This window comes from Microcaecilia unicolor, chromosome 3, assembly GCF_901765095.1.
Source record: "Microcaecilia unicolor chromosome 3, aMicUni1.1, whole genome shotgun sequence".
In the NCBI taxonomy this organism is placed as follows: Eukaryota; Metazoa; Chordata; class Amphibia; order Gymnophiona; family Siphonopidae; genus Microcaecilia; species Microcaecilia unicolor.
Genome location: NC_044033.1, coordinates 385,010,034 through 385,024,830, shown reverse-complemented (window position 1 = coordinate 385,024,830; position 14,797 = coordinate 385,010,034). Strand labels below are relative to the sequence as shown.

Sequence of the window (14,797 nt, the reverse complement as noted above, 5' to 3'; positions counted from 1 at the left end):
TAGGCGTGTCCTCACTTCTGATTGGCTGAAAACCTAGAAGCAAGCATGGCCACCTGTCAATAATATACAAATTAGCTTTGACAAATGCTATAGAGGTACACACTATATGAGAGAGAGAGAGAGAGAGACTTTCATTGTTTGTTTACTGTGTGACCTACAATTTATATTAATGAGGCTGCCAATTTATAGGGTCACAGGAGGGCGCCAGAAGCCTTTGCACTGGCACTGTTTGGAGCTCGTGCTTGTTTAACTCAAAGTCAGTGTTGCCAGATGGGCAGTTTTCCTGCCCAATTGGCCTGCTTTCCGCGACCCGCTGTGGCTTTTTTACGCTGTGTGCGGGTTGCGGGATTTTGGGCGGCTTCTTGTTGCCCTGCCGGCGGTTTTTTCGCCTGCTGCGGTTTTATTCCCATTGGCTAGTTTTCCCGCAGTCGCAGCCAGTAGAAGCCCCACAGAGGCGGGCTTAATGACATCATTTGTATGCAAATGACCTCATTAATATTTATTAACGATGTCGTTCATATGCAAATTGACTCATTTATATTTATTAATGATGTCATTCACATGCAAATTGGCTGTGTGGTTTTGGGCTGGTTTGGGGCTGGCTTTGGGTGTGACAAATAACCCTTCATTGCCTCAGGTACAAAATTAGATTGTGAGGGACTGTCTTTTTCATGTATGGTGTACAGCGCTGTGTATGCCTTGTAGCGCTATAGAAATGATAAGTAGTAGTAGTAGCCCACCAGGGACAGAGAAATGCCCAGTATATACCTGAATGTAAATCACCTTGAGCTACTACTGAAAAAGGTGTGAGCAAAATGCAAAAAATAAATAAATAAAGTAGGCATAGACCAGGAGCTATAAGCAAAGAACCAGATTCACAAGACAGATAACAAACCAAAATGAACCTGTTTACAAATGGTCACTTTTCTGTGACCCTGAAAACAAATTTCTAGAAAGTCAGTAACCACCTAAACATGTCCAATGATCAAGCAATGCAAAGGCAGCATGGCAACAATCAAATTCTTTCACTGAGCGACATCAGCAAAAGAGGGATGAACACAGAGCCTGAGGTTCATTTCTGTTATGCAGAAAACTAAATCATCACCTTGTGAAAGATAGGCGAGCTCAGTCCCTAATGCCAGGATTTAGGAAGCTACTGAGTTTCTAAGGAGAAAAAAAACAATAAAAGAAAACCTTGGCACTTTCTTCAAAAGGCTACTGGGATGGCTTCTCTACTTGATTAAGGAGTAACATGTGCTGTATAAGAGCGCCCACTAATGGTCAGGCGTGAGCATTAGCCCTCAGTCCTGTCCAGGGCCAGTTCCAGAAAGCTCCAAAAGCAAGTGCTGCATTCTTTGCTGATGACTCAGAGGAGGCTGCAGAGTGACAGCAGGGGCTGAAAAAGTCAGATATAAATACCTGGCGTGTGCGGCAAAACTCAGTGTGTGCGGGTGCTGCTGTGGTCTGCGGGGAAGGGACACTGCAAGGCAGCTGCAGCCTGTGACGCGCAAACAGTGCAGGTGAGCTTCATTTCTAACGGGTGCAGGGTCTCAGCAGCAGTAGGGGCACTTACTGCATTCTGAGCAGGGTTATTACCATACAGAAATGTGTTTCAGCATTTTTACAGCGTTAAAGTTAGAGACATAGAACAGAAAAATGAAATCTGAAATTGTATCTCACAGGGCCATAGCTTTTTTAGGTAAATATAACTAACAGGATTAGAATCGCCTGCAGCCAGTAATGATTAAAGAGAGACAAATAAAAAAATATTAGCATCTGATCACTAGCTGCTCTTTAACCTGTGACAGGATCGTTAAAGCAGTGCAAAACTCGCTCATACCCCAAGTGGAATGCTTAAGGTTTCTAAAAGAAATGACAAAGGTCTTATCATGAAAGCAGAATTAAAGCTTTGTAAGATGCAGAAGGGCCAGGTGAGGGGTAGCGCACCTGGGTTCAGTTCCAGGCTCAGGTCACAGGTCTTTCATTCCCAGGGTCGGCCAGGGATGGAGGGGAGGGGGCGGTGACCTTAAGAGAAAGGTAGTTGTTATGATACAGTGGCTGAGGGTGGGGATCCCTTGGTCTCTCGCAGAGGAATGTCCTTGCAGTGACTGGACAAAATAGCTTGGTAAGCATAGGAGCCAGCTCTGTGGGTGTTTGAGCATCCCCCAATGTTGATCAAACGCAGTGACCAGAGAGAGGTAATTTTCATTGGGTTTAGCATCACCAATCATTTTGAAAAGTCGGCTCCTATGTTGGTAAGGGGTAGAAAGTAGGGGGGAAAAATCCCTGTGAATGAAGGTTCTAGTTCCAGATCGCAGCTTTGGTTCCACTGGGGTAGCAGGAGAATTGCTGGCTGAAACTGAAAAACAAAAAAATGAACTGAAGACTTTAACTCACTGTAATCCTTTGCTTAAGATGTCTCCTCTCCCCCCCCCCCCCCCCCCCCCCCCCCATTCATTCCTCCTACCGTTTTTGGATGCAGAGAGTGAGAGATTTGCTTATCTGTAGAACTTTTATATCTGGAAAATCGGAGGGGAGTAGGGAGGATGCTACTGCTCTCTGTTTGAGAGCAGTAGCATATTTTCTGGAGAAAAGAAAAAAGCTCAGAGCTGGGTTTCCATGTATTTAGCTTGCCTTTGCTGAAAAGAAGCAGTGAGAAACCAGGGAGGCTGAGCCTGCTTTTTTGGAAGGTGCAGAGCTGAAATCTATGTGACTGTATGATAAAATGGGTTTGCTAACAGAGAAAAAAGTGGGGGTCTGGAAGGGGATGCAGAGATTGAGAGGTTTGCTTACACTGCTAAAAGCAAAATAAAGCATTCAGACCGTATCCTTTTGAAAGAAAACAAATACCTATTTTCTTTCTGTGGTGGATGGTTAGAGAGGAGAACTATCCAGCTTAAAAAAGATGTCCTTTTTAAAACAGGGTTGGGATTTTTCCTGTGTTTAGCTTGGGGCAGAGCTGAGATTATGCTATAAATTTTGTTGCTAGCTAGGGGGAAGGGCAGGGGGTCATGGGTGGTGGCAACAGACCCCATTGATCTCACACACAGGCAGATGATCAAAAGCCCCGCGCTGTTCCAAACAGCGCTGGAACAGCGCGGGGCGCTATTAGATCTATGATCAGAGATAATGCATGCAAATTTAAGCAGCGCAATTATCTCAGATCATGGGGTAGAAGTGTGGGCGAATTGTGCCAAGCATGTGCAACACAATCCTTCCGCACTTGTTTGACAGGTCTGGGCTGTCAAAAGCCCAAACCTGTCAAACACAGGGGCTTGGAGGTCCATGGGACCACCAGGCCCCGACTACCCCTGCCCCGAGTAACGTGGGCTGGAGGTCTGGTGGACCTCCGGTCCCCCCTGATGCTCCCATCCCCCCAGGTTCAGTGTGAAAAAAGCAAACACCAGATTTTTCTCCTTTCCAATTACTGAGAAAGGGGATAAAACAATACTTATAGAAAAGTATTTATTCTACCATTCCACTTTTTCATTTGAAATAAGTGTTGAAAAGAAAAAAAGTTGGTTTGTCTGTAACTTTTTAAGTTCATCTGTCTTATGCTAGAGCTGTGATTCTCCCTGTAAGTTTTCTTGCTAGCTAGGAATGAGGAAAGAGGGGGGGGGGGGGGGGAGGCACAAATCAGCAGTGCTCTGCCTTTCAAAGTGGCTGCAGAGAAAACCAGCTCAGCTCTTAGAAAAGCAAACCCACTTGGCATTTTTTCTGTATCACTTCAGCCATTTAGGGCACAATCTCTCTTGAAAACAGGAGAGGGGCCAGCTTTCACATCCTTTTGAAAGAAAACAAATGCCTATTTTCTTTCCTGTGAGAAAAAAGTGAAGAAACAGCTTTAAAAAGTAAGCACAAAGTATCCTTTTGAATGAAAAAAATTATAAGAAAAAGAAAACAAAAATGTCTTTTTTTTTCTTTCCTGTGAGAAAAAAAAGGTTATGGTGCACATGTGCAACTAAATTACGCCATGGCTGTAGGGGGCAATTTCAGGGGGGGGGGGGGGGGTTCACATCACTTCCTGTCACATGACCCCCATCCAAGATGGTGGCTAGTAGTGGAAACAGGAAGTGACATGCACAAAGTGGTGTCTGCCATCTTGAAAAAGGGGTGTGGCTATTACATCACTTCCTATGATATTGAAAGGGGTGCAGTTTGGGGGCAGGACTATGCATAAAAGGGCAGTTTTTGGGGCTGGGGCTATACAAATAAAATGGGGCTAGGGGCATGGCTGTGGAAAGGGTGGGGCTTGGGTAGGGTCAAGGTGTCATATCTGGTGATATCATCCAAGGGAGTGGACGTGGCTTGGGCAGCAATGTCATCAAAGGGGATGGGGAGTGGGCACGCCTTAGGTGTGTCCTCACTTCTGATTGGCTGAAAACCCAGAAGCAAGCATGGCCACCTGTCAATAATATACAAATTAGCTTTGACAAATGCTATAGAGACATGCTGTATGAGAGAGAGAAAGAAAGTTTCATTGTTTTTTGATTGACCTACAATTTATATTAATGAGGGTGCCAATTTATAGGGTCGCAGGAGGGCACCAGAAGCCTTTGCATTGGCCCTGTTTGGAGCTTGTGCTTGTTTAACTCAAAGTGGAGGAGTAGCCTAATGATTAGAGCACAGTCTTAGCATCCAGATTTCACTGCTGCTCCTTGCGATCTTAGGCAAGTCACTTAACCCTCCATTGCCTCAGATACAAAATTAGATTGTGAGGGACTGTCTTTTTTATGTATGGTGTACAGCGCTGCATATGCCTTGAAGCGCTATAGAAATGATAAGTAGGAACATGTGCTGTATAAGAGCGCCCACTAATGGCCAGCCCTCAGTCCCGTCCAGAGCTAGTTCCAGAAAGCTCCAAAAGCAAGTGCTACATTCTTTGCTGATGACTCAGAGGAGGCTGCAGAGTGACAGCAGGGGCTGAAAAGTCAGATATAAATACCTGGCGCATGCCAGCAAACCTCAGTGTGTGCGGGTGCTGCTGTGGTCTGCGGGGAAGAGACACTGGAAGGCAGCTGCAGCCTATGACATGCGAACAGTGCAGGTGAGCTTCATTTCTAACGGGTGCAGAGTCTCAGCAGCTGTGGTGGGCGGGCAATAGGGGCACCTACTGCATTCTGAGCAGGGTTATTACCATACAGAAATGTGTATCTGCATTTTTACAGCATTAGAGTTAGAGACACAGCACAGAAAAATGAAAAAAAATGAAATCTGAAATTGTCTCTCACAGAGCCATAGCTTTTTTAGGTAAATATAACTAACAGGATTAGAATCGCCTGCAGCCAGTAATGATTAAAGAGAGACAAATAAAAAATCTTAGCATCTGATCACTAGCTGCTCTTTAACCTGTGACAGGATTGTTAAAGCAGTGCAAAGCTCGCGCACATGCACATACCCCAAGTGGAATGCTTAAGGTTTCTAAAAGAAATGACAGAGTTATTATCATGAAAGCAGAATTAAAGCTTTGTAAGATGCACAAGGGCCAGGTGAGGGGTAGCGCACCTGGGTTCAGTTCCTGGCTCAGGTCACAGGTCTTTCGTTCCCTGGGTCAGCCAGGGATGGAGGGGAGGGGTGCGGCGACGTTAAGAGAAAGGTAGTTGTTTATGATACAGTGGCTGAGGGTGGGGATCCTCGGTCTGTGGCAGAGGAATGTCCTTGCAGTGACTGGACTCTCTTCCCTCCCGCCATCCATGTCCAGCATTTCTTCTCTCTCCCTTCCCTCTCCTCCATCCATGTCCTGCATTTCTCCTCTCTCCCCTCCATTCATGTTCATCTCATTTCCTCTCTCTCCCTTCCCCTCCATCCATGTAAGCATGGGAGCCAGCTCTGTGGGTGTTTGAGCACCCCCCCTCCTAATGTTGATCAAATGCAGTGACCAGAGAGGGGTAATTTTAATTGGGTTTAGCATCACCAGTCATTTTGAAAAGTTGGCTCCTATGTTGGTAAGGGGTAGAAGAAAGTAGGAGAAAAAAAATCCCTGTGAATGAAGGTTCTAGTTCCAGATCGCAGCTTTGGTTCCACTGGGGTAGCAGGAGAATTGCTGGCTGAAACTGAAAAACAAAAATGAACTGAAGACTTTAACTCACTGTAATTCTTTGCATAAGATGTCCTCTCTTCCCTCCCACTCCCCCCCCCCCCCCCCCACACCAATCATTCCTCCTACCGTTTTTGCAAAGTAGAGCACAGTAGTGAATAGTTTTGGTCCAAATGATGCTCAAAATGGTTGACAGCATTACTGGAACTCAGGACTATTATCCCTTCCCCAAAGACTTTACCATGTACGTGGGTACTTTAGATTGTAAGGATTTTAGGGTTTGTTTAGACAACACATTGCATTCTGATAGAATTTAACTGGAAGGAGGAGCACAGTACTGGAAATCGGGAGAAATCTTAGGGCATGGGAAGTCAGCAAAGTGAATAGTACCTATTTCTTCAGTTTTGTTTCATATTGAGGCTGTTTTCATTTCAATTCGTGTTCCCTGTGGCTGCTATGCCTTATGAGTTCAGTGCTGTGAGAGAATCTTACCTTGAAGGAGTCTTGTAGTGACTGCAGATTTCTGCCTTGTCTGCAGTCCCACCAATAACCCTTGGACATCTGCGAGTGCAAGAGAATTATCTGCACGAATTCCAGAATTAAACTACAGCAGGACCTTGAAAGACCTTGCACCATATCTCTCACTATTGGCCTGGCATTACCCTGCTGATGCTGAGAAATGAGTACCATTTCTATCCAGCAGGGAGGAATAAATTCTTAACTACTTCAGGGTGACACCCATGTTTCTTCCCCTATGTGATCTGATGCCAACAACAAAGAGAGAAACTAGAATCATATGAGATGGAGACAGTACCTCCCCAGGTATAAAATCAAACATTTGATCGTAGCAGCTGAGCTGGCAATATACAGAGCTGTGTCAGCATGTTCAGCATTATGTAAGTAGTATGAATAATTGCCTGGGCCCTTTCCTAAGAATTTATAATCTAATTCTAAAGACAAGAAATTCAATGACCTGCTCAAGATCAAACTGTGACGGCAGTGTTTCTACTAATGAATATTTTGGAAAGAGGGCATCAGGGTCAAAGTGAAGTGGAAGGAGGGGGAGGAGGAGGAGGCCATGATGTCCCTGCCTTTAAACCAGCTATAAAAGGCACTTTAAAAAGCCCCAAGGGCCTTCCACACAATATAGAAACCCCTGGTCAATTTCAGATTACCCAGTAAAACTACCATTAAAATTATTCGATAGCATCATTCAACAAGTTCTTCTATATGGAAGTGAAGTCTGTTCTGGAAGAGATAGGACACTTCCTCATGTACCAGTACTAATCATTTCTATAGTGCTACTAGATGTATGCAGCACTGTACTACTACTACTTATCATTTCTATAGCGCTACAAGGCATACGCAGCACTGTACACCATACACAAAAAGACAGTCCCTGCTCAAGGAGCTTACAATCTAGATAAGACAGGTAAACAGACAGAACAATTAAGGGTAAGGGAATAAAGAGGTGAGGATAAAAGGACAGGGCAAGTGAGTAGTGGTTAGGAGTCAAAAGCAGTGGTAAAGAGGTGGGCTTTAAGTATGGACTTGAAAACAGCCAAAGACGGGGCTAGGCGTACATGCTCGGGAAGTTTATTCCAGGCGTGAGGTGCAGCAAGATAAAAGGAACGAAGTCGAATTAGCAGTAGAGCTAATTACAAATAGATACTTTCTCTGTCCCTAGGGGGCTCACAATCTAAGTTGGCAATGGAGGGTAAGTGACTTGCCCAAGGTCACAAGGAGCTGCAGAGGGAATTGAACCCAGGTTGCCAGGATCAAAGCCCACTGCACTAACCATTAGACTGCTCCTCCACTCTCATGTAGAAAGAGCTGGACCACTACAGTTCCTTCTACAGAAACCATGTGTTAGCAGAATCCCTCACTACATTTATATTTGCAGGACACAGACTAGACCCTTACCAAATTCAGGGTAGAGGGCCACAAATTAGAAACAAACATGCTGACAAGAATGGAAATGGAAATCCTGAGAATTCAGATTCTGCATGCAGAGTAACAAAGACGCAGAAATGCATTTCTTCCTAAACTGATCAAAATACGTTCCCACCATTAAGTTCAGATCCACTGGTCTGTTTCTTTTGTTGTGACATACCTGGCAGGCATTGTTCATATGTATGACAGTAAACAAACAAATGTCTTGAAGTATCTCATTGCTAAAAATGATGCAAGATAAATTCTGTCTAAGAATATTTTATATTTATTTGTTAAAATTAAAGTGACTATTAAAACTTCTTTGATTAAACAGTAAAATGTAATAACTTTATCAGTGAGAAATCTGGGACTGATGTGTCCGGAACAAACAACATCAGTAACAGCAACACAAAATTGAGACAGTGCCAGATATTGTGAAGTAACACAAAATCCTGTAAATATGCTTCTCGGAAACTATTTAGTAAACAGACCCAAAGGACAGCAGGAAACTATTCAGTAAACAGAACCAAAGGACAGCAGTTATCATTGGAGGTAGTGGGGAAGCAGAAATGGGGACCGGTTGTGGGGATTTCAAGTACCTGACTCTCTGGTTCTCTGCTCTTTCCAGTTTGCAGACACAGATGTTTGTTAAAGAAAGAATAGACTTGCTGTCTATGCCCAATGTTTGGCGATACACCACACCAGTGTGTGTTGAGAACCACTGAAATAGCTGAATCACTTAAATTATTTTTAGAACATTTTTTCATTAATTTTTCTAATTTGGTGTGATTCCAGTCTCCCCTTTTCACTTAACTCTTGTTGACCTTATTAGTCCTTTTTCCTTTCACCTTTTTTTTTCTCTATTTCTGTCTTCTCTACTACCAGGAGCATAGCCAGATGGCAAATTTAGGGTGGGCCTGAGCCCAAAGAGGGTGGGCCCAAAAAGTCATCCATTCCCCGCCCTCCTCGGCCCTCCTCAGATGCTCTTCCCGCTCTCCTTGGCCCTTTCTGGTGTTCTCCCTTCCCCCCCCCCCAATCAAACCAAATGAAATACTTGAACTGGCGGGGATCCGCAAGCCCTGCCATACGAAAATATCCTCCCAGCAGAAAGAACACTTACGCCCTGCGCAGCCGGTGATAACGTCCCAGAGCCACTGACCAGCTCAGCAACACTGCTGGCTGCAGAGGATGTAAGTGTTCTTTCTGCTGGGAGGAGATCTTCAGCTGGTGGGGCTTGTGGATCCCCGCCAGCGACGCCTATGGAGCACTGATTTTGGGTGGGTCTGACACCAAAGTGGGTGGGTTCTAGCCCACCCAGGCCCACCTGTGGCTACACCACTGTTTACTCTATGCACTCTTAGACATGTCAAAACTTATAGACAAGAATAAACTTTCACAGAGATAAACAGTACTACTAATTGTAGTGCTACTAGATACAATAAAGAACAGGGTGACAGTGGCTTTTATCATCTGTGATAAGACAAGTTTTTTTGGAGCTGTAAAATTTGGCTGTTCGTCACCTCTTCCACTTTCCTAAGTTATATGAAGGGACTCCCCTGGCCTCCTCTACTGCGGCAATAAGGGTTACAAAATCCAGCCCTACCACAGACTTCCTTGGGTGCAGCGGGAGACCAGGATGGGAGGGGCTGGAAATATTTGCTGCTGCAGCGACCTTCACATTTCCTTCTTACATACACTGCATTCCTTCTCCATGCTGATCCTGCTCTGCAAGGGGGAGGAAGAAAGCAGTGGTGCAATGCTTCGACTCCTTCATCCTCCTCTGATGCTGAAGGCTCACGTGTTCTGCTCGAAGCATATGATTGATACGGCAGTGTTTCCCATTGTTAATGATAGGACAGTCCAACCTCAAGCAGCAGAGAAGATGCAGCCCATGGAATCTTGCTGTCATTGCCCGTCTCCTATCACCAAGTCCTGACTGGTGAGGGAAGGAAAGGACAGGAGATCAATGTGGGATAGGGAAGGAAAAGGTGTTTAGGAATTTTGCAAGGTGGGAGAATGAAGCATAAGCAGTAGAATGGAGTGGATCACAGGGGCCATGGCTCCTCTAGTATATTTCCCAAACAATATCGGCAACTAAACAGTGAGGGACAGAGCTGAAGATTAGTTTGTTTGGCTCCTACAATAGAAAAAGATGTTCTGCTCCCTCTGGAAGGAAGGAGGGATGATCCTGAGTTATGGGGGGGGTAATAGATAAAACTTTGCATTCCTTCTATGAGTTAGAGGATTGGGGAGTTGTTGTTTGGCAGAGGAGATCCATTCTGAGGGAGAAGGTAGAAGGAGGCTTAATAACAGAATTGGAGGGGTGTGGGATTAGTGTGAGAGAGAGGGAACTGAAGAGGATTGGGGGGGATAGGTATGAAGGAGTAAAAGGGAGTGCAGTGTGTGAGTCGGAGGCATTGTGAAATGAATATGTGACTGAGGCAGTTAGAGGAGCAGTGCAGTGAGTATTTGCATGGAGTGGTTAGAGGAGGTGTGTGGGAGTGTGTGAGAGAATTAGAAGGGGTATGGGGTAGTTTGCGAGTGAGGGAACTGGAGGGTGCGGGGTGAATGTATACATGAGGGAGTCTTAGGGAATGTTGTGGGGGGTGTGATAGGGATTCAGACAGGGGCAGTGAGTAATTCATACACTGTACAGTTAGTCTGTGAGTGGAGGAATATGAGAGGATGTGGGGTTGATCTGTGAGTAGAGGAACCAGAAGATACTTGGGGTAAATGTGTGAGAGAATTAGAGGTGGCATGGGGTAGGGGTGTGCAGGGAGAAAGTTTTCATTTTGTTTAATCTTATTTTTGTTTTCCTTATTTTACACACACATTAGGGGCAATTCTATAAAGTAGCCCCTAAATTTAGGTATGACAATGAAGCATGCTTAGTAACAATACAGTTTGCATTAAGGCACATCAAACGTGGTATAGAATAGTAGCACAGCACTTGTTTGGCACACTGAAACTTAGGTGTAACAGCTTACACCCGATAAGTGGCAACATAAACTGGCATGCCTGAGTGTGCCTTGCAATATGCACATCTGATACGGAGGCGTAGCTAGGTGGGTCACTAAGGGAGTGACCGCTCCCCCAAACGGACTTTCACATGATCTGTTGCGTTTAAAATATGCGCCAGTAGCAGTCCACTCTATGCTTCCACCCCCCCCCCACCCCCCCCGATGCCTCAACCTGATACTGTTCTGTAAGGTGCGTGCATTGCTAGGCAGATAGCCAGTTACATGCCCATGCTGTGCTAGCTGGTACAGTCCATTTTCTGTTATGCATCATGTAACTAGCATATCAATTTTATAGAACAGCACCAAGGACATATGCACATAAATGTCAATTTGTTACATCATTTGCATGCTTAAGTATGCTTATTCTATAAATTAATGTGTACAGTTAGGGGGAGATTCTTTTTATGGTGTCTAAAAAAATCGGAATGGAAATGAATGCCAACTAAGTGTATTCTATAAACAGCACCTAGATTTAGAATGCGATACATAGAATACGCTTAGTTGTTATATCAGCGCCTAAAACTGCATGCCTCCGTCTACACCAACAAAAACATGGTGTAAATTCCGGTGCGTAGTTAGGCGCAGTGGGCCATATTCTATAACTATGTGCATAAATTTTAGAACACACACAAAACACCCATTTCCCCATTCATAACCACGCCCCTTTTGCCTGCATGTGTTAGAAATTTGGTGTCTTATATTTGAATACACTTAGCAAGTTGTACACACAAATTCTAATTAGTGCTCATTATTGCTTGTTAAGAGCTGTTATCGCTGATTAGCTTGTTAAGCCAATTAAGTTACGCGTGTTAGAGAATATGCTTCGATTTTGGTGCAGATCTCTAGGCACGCTGTATACTTTCCGGAGGTTAGTGCTTAAATTTTGTCCGGATTCTATATAAGGCGCAGCAAGTTGGGCGTGTTCCCACTTTACACATGGCACCTTAATTGAGTAACGAGCCAATCAGCGATGATTGGCCAGTATCATCCAATTATCAGCACTAATTTGCAAAAATTGGAATTCACACATGCTTCTTTTTAGGCATATTCTAAAAAGAGGCATGTGTAAATTCTAACGTACATAGCTGAAAAGGGAACATGGCCATGGGAGAAGTGTGGGGGCATTCCTCAAATTCCGGGACCCATGCCTAATTTATGTACAGGTTTCCCGTGGCGTAAATGGCTGCACCTAAATGTAGGTGTGTTCCCAGGCCCTTTGTGCTATTCTATAAACCACGCCTAACTTTAGACGCGGATTATAGAATAGTGCTAAACGCTTTTTTGGGATGTGCCTATATTTTAGACGCCATTTACAGAAGCTGACACAATGTGTTTACACTGAACATTAATGTAGATAAAGGGAAATGAATGCACACACCTTGTGTGGAGGTGAGTGAGAGGATCAGGTGGGTTTACTATATGTCTGGATTTACCTGGACATGTCCTGTTTCTGAGGACATATCCGGGCAACCGGGCGGGTTTTGCCAATCTGCCTGTTTGTCCGGATTTCTGGACAAACGGGCAGGCTGGTGGGTGGCCGAGCCATCCTATGCTAGTCTCCCAGCCCTCCCCTCCCCTTACTTACTATTCTACTGCCATGGTGGTCTAGTGACCTCTTCCGCCTTCGGGGCAGGAAAGAGCCCCCTCTTTCCTGCCCGGAGTGCTGCCCTGCATCCTGTTGCTGATCCCGGCGCCGATTCAAAATGGCCGCCGAGAGTTAAAGCGACCTCGTGAGACTTCAACTCTCGGCGGCCAATTTGAATCGGTGCCGAGATCAGTAACAGGATGCAGGGCAGCACTCCAGGCAGCAAAGAGGGGGCTCTTTCCTGCCCCGAAGAGGTCACTAGACCACCAGGGCAGTAGAGTAAGGGAAGGGGGGTGACAGGGAGGGGAGTGGAGGGGGGATGACGGGTGTGTGACAGGGGGCAGGGGAATATGTGAAAGGGGGTGGGGCCTTTTTTTGGGGGGCGACAAAATATGGTAACCCTAATCAGAAGGATCTGTGAGGGGACAGGCAGAAGTGTGGATATATGAGAAATTGAGGGAAGGGATCAGTGTTGGGAGGATGAATGTAAGAGTGAATTCACCCCTCCCCCCTTCTTATCCCAGGTCCATCACCCCCTTCTATTCCTCTTCCCCACCCCCTCAATATTTGGTTTCCTTCCTTCTCTTCCCCATTTCTTGTGCTCTGCATTTGGGAAACTTTGTCTCAGAATTTCATAACTTGCCACACAATCTACTTTTGAGCAACAACAGGAAAATGGGTTGTGGCCACATTGAGACAACCTCACATCCAGCTGACTCTGTCCTGTGTAAACACTGTGGAACTACACCATTTCGTCACTAAAATGATGAAAAGAGCTTCTCTCTCAAAAGCTAGTCTCGTATGTACTGAGTTAACCCAATAACATGGTTTCATGCACAGCTTGTTTGACTCTCATTTCTAAATATTCAAGCGGATTAACATAGCAACTGCAGTACACTGACATGAGTAATCCCTGGCCCATACGTAAGGTTTGTAAATCCCTTGAGCTGGTTAGATTTCATAATATGTAATAACATTTAACATAGATGACATTTCAGTAAGGTAGTCTAGCTTCTATACTTTCTAGCTATTTTTGTTTTCTCTCACTCATTTTCACTTTTGACACTGATAATATATACTTCCTGTTCAGCCTCACTTATTTTTTTTTTTTTATCCAGAGGAAACCCCAAAACCAAACTAAACAGAACCCCATCCTTTCTTGAACAGTGACCAAGGGCATCAAGAAAAAATTCCACTGGAAAGCTTTTGAGGCCTGAGATGAATCCAGCTGCACTGGATTTATGTAATTCTTCCTGCTTCTGGGAACAAATTGCATAACCAGTCAAATCCTGGCTCTGTTCCCAGTTCTGAATGTCAGACCTTTTAAGCATTATTTTGCTAAATTCAATGAGAATTCATGCCGAGCAGAAGACTTGACATTGCTTAGTAATTCAGCTCCTGTTCCAGAACAGAGAGTGGAAAAGAGGGAGATTGTCACCTTTACATTACAAAAATGGTATAGATCAGTGATTTTCAACCTTTTTCATCCTACAGCACACAGGATGCAAAAATTGTCAATTTTCAAGGCACACCACTCGATTCTAATCCATATCTTTCATCCCCACCCATACCTCTAACCTTCAGAAGTAGTTATTTCATTTAATTATTCTACTGAAATACAGTAGAGCACCAATATACCTTCTACTGTCACAGATTCCTACACAGACACCACATGCCAGCAGAATTCACATTCAGCTTTGTTCAATTTCTCTGCCTCCTCAAATCTATCTTGTTTTCCCTCTCTCTTCCCTTCCCTATATGTGCAGCCCGTCTTCCCTCTCCCTCAGGTCTAATCTTTTTTTCCTACCTTCCTTCACCCATCATAGTAACATAGTAGATGACGGCAGAAAAAGAACTGCACGGTCCATCTAGTCTGCCCACGATAAACTCATATGTGTATACCTTACCTTGATTTGTACCTGTCTTTTTCAGGGCACAAACCGTATAAGTCTGTCCAGCAGTATTTCCCGCCTCCCAACCACCAGTCCCGCCTCCCATCACCGGCTCTGGCACAGACCCCGTATAAGTCTGCCCTCCCCTTATCCTAGCCTCTCAACCACCAACCCCTCTTCCCCCTGCCACCCAATTTCAGTTAAGCTTCTGTGGATCCATTCCTTCTGCACAGGATTCCTTTATGCCTATCCCAGAACGACATTGAGAGGTGTGATAGGGGGCTTTGACAAAAGCAAACCTCTCATGAAACGAACAACTAAAGGCTGTCCC

At 44.8% G+C, this 14,797-nt stretch overlaps 1 protein-coding gene across 2 annotated transcripts in view; it reads left to right on the top strand.

Annotated features, from left to right (window-relative positions):
• Nucleotides 1–1,317: 1,317 nt before the first annotated feature.
• CLU (clusterin) overlaps nucleotides 1,318–14,797 on the top strand; it is a 43,604-nt gene continuing 30,124 nt past the window's right edge. The window contains exon 1 of one of the 2 annotated variants that reach the window (XM_030198664.1): nucleotides 1,318–1,520. The gene's annotated coding sequence lies outside the window, so the exon portion shown is untranslated. Of the gene's footprint in view, nucleotides 1,521–4,897; nucleotides 5,048–14,797 lie in introns of those variants that run through there. The other variant, XM_030198665.1, reaches the window with a different exon arrangement.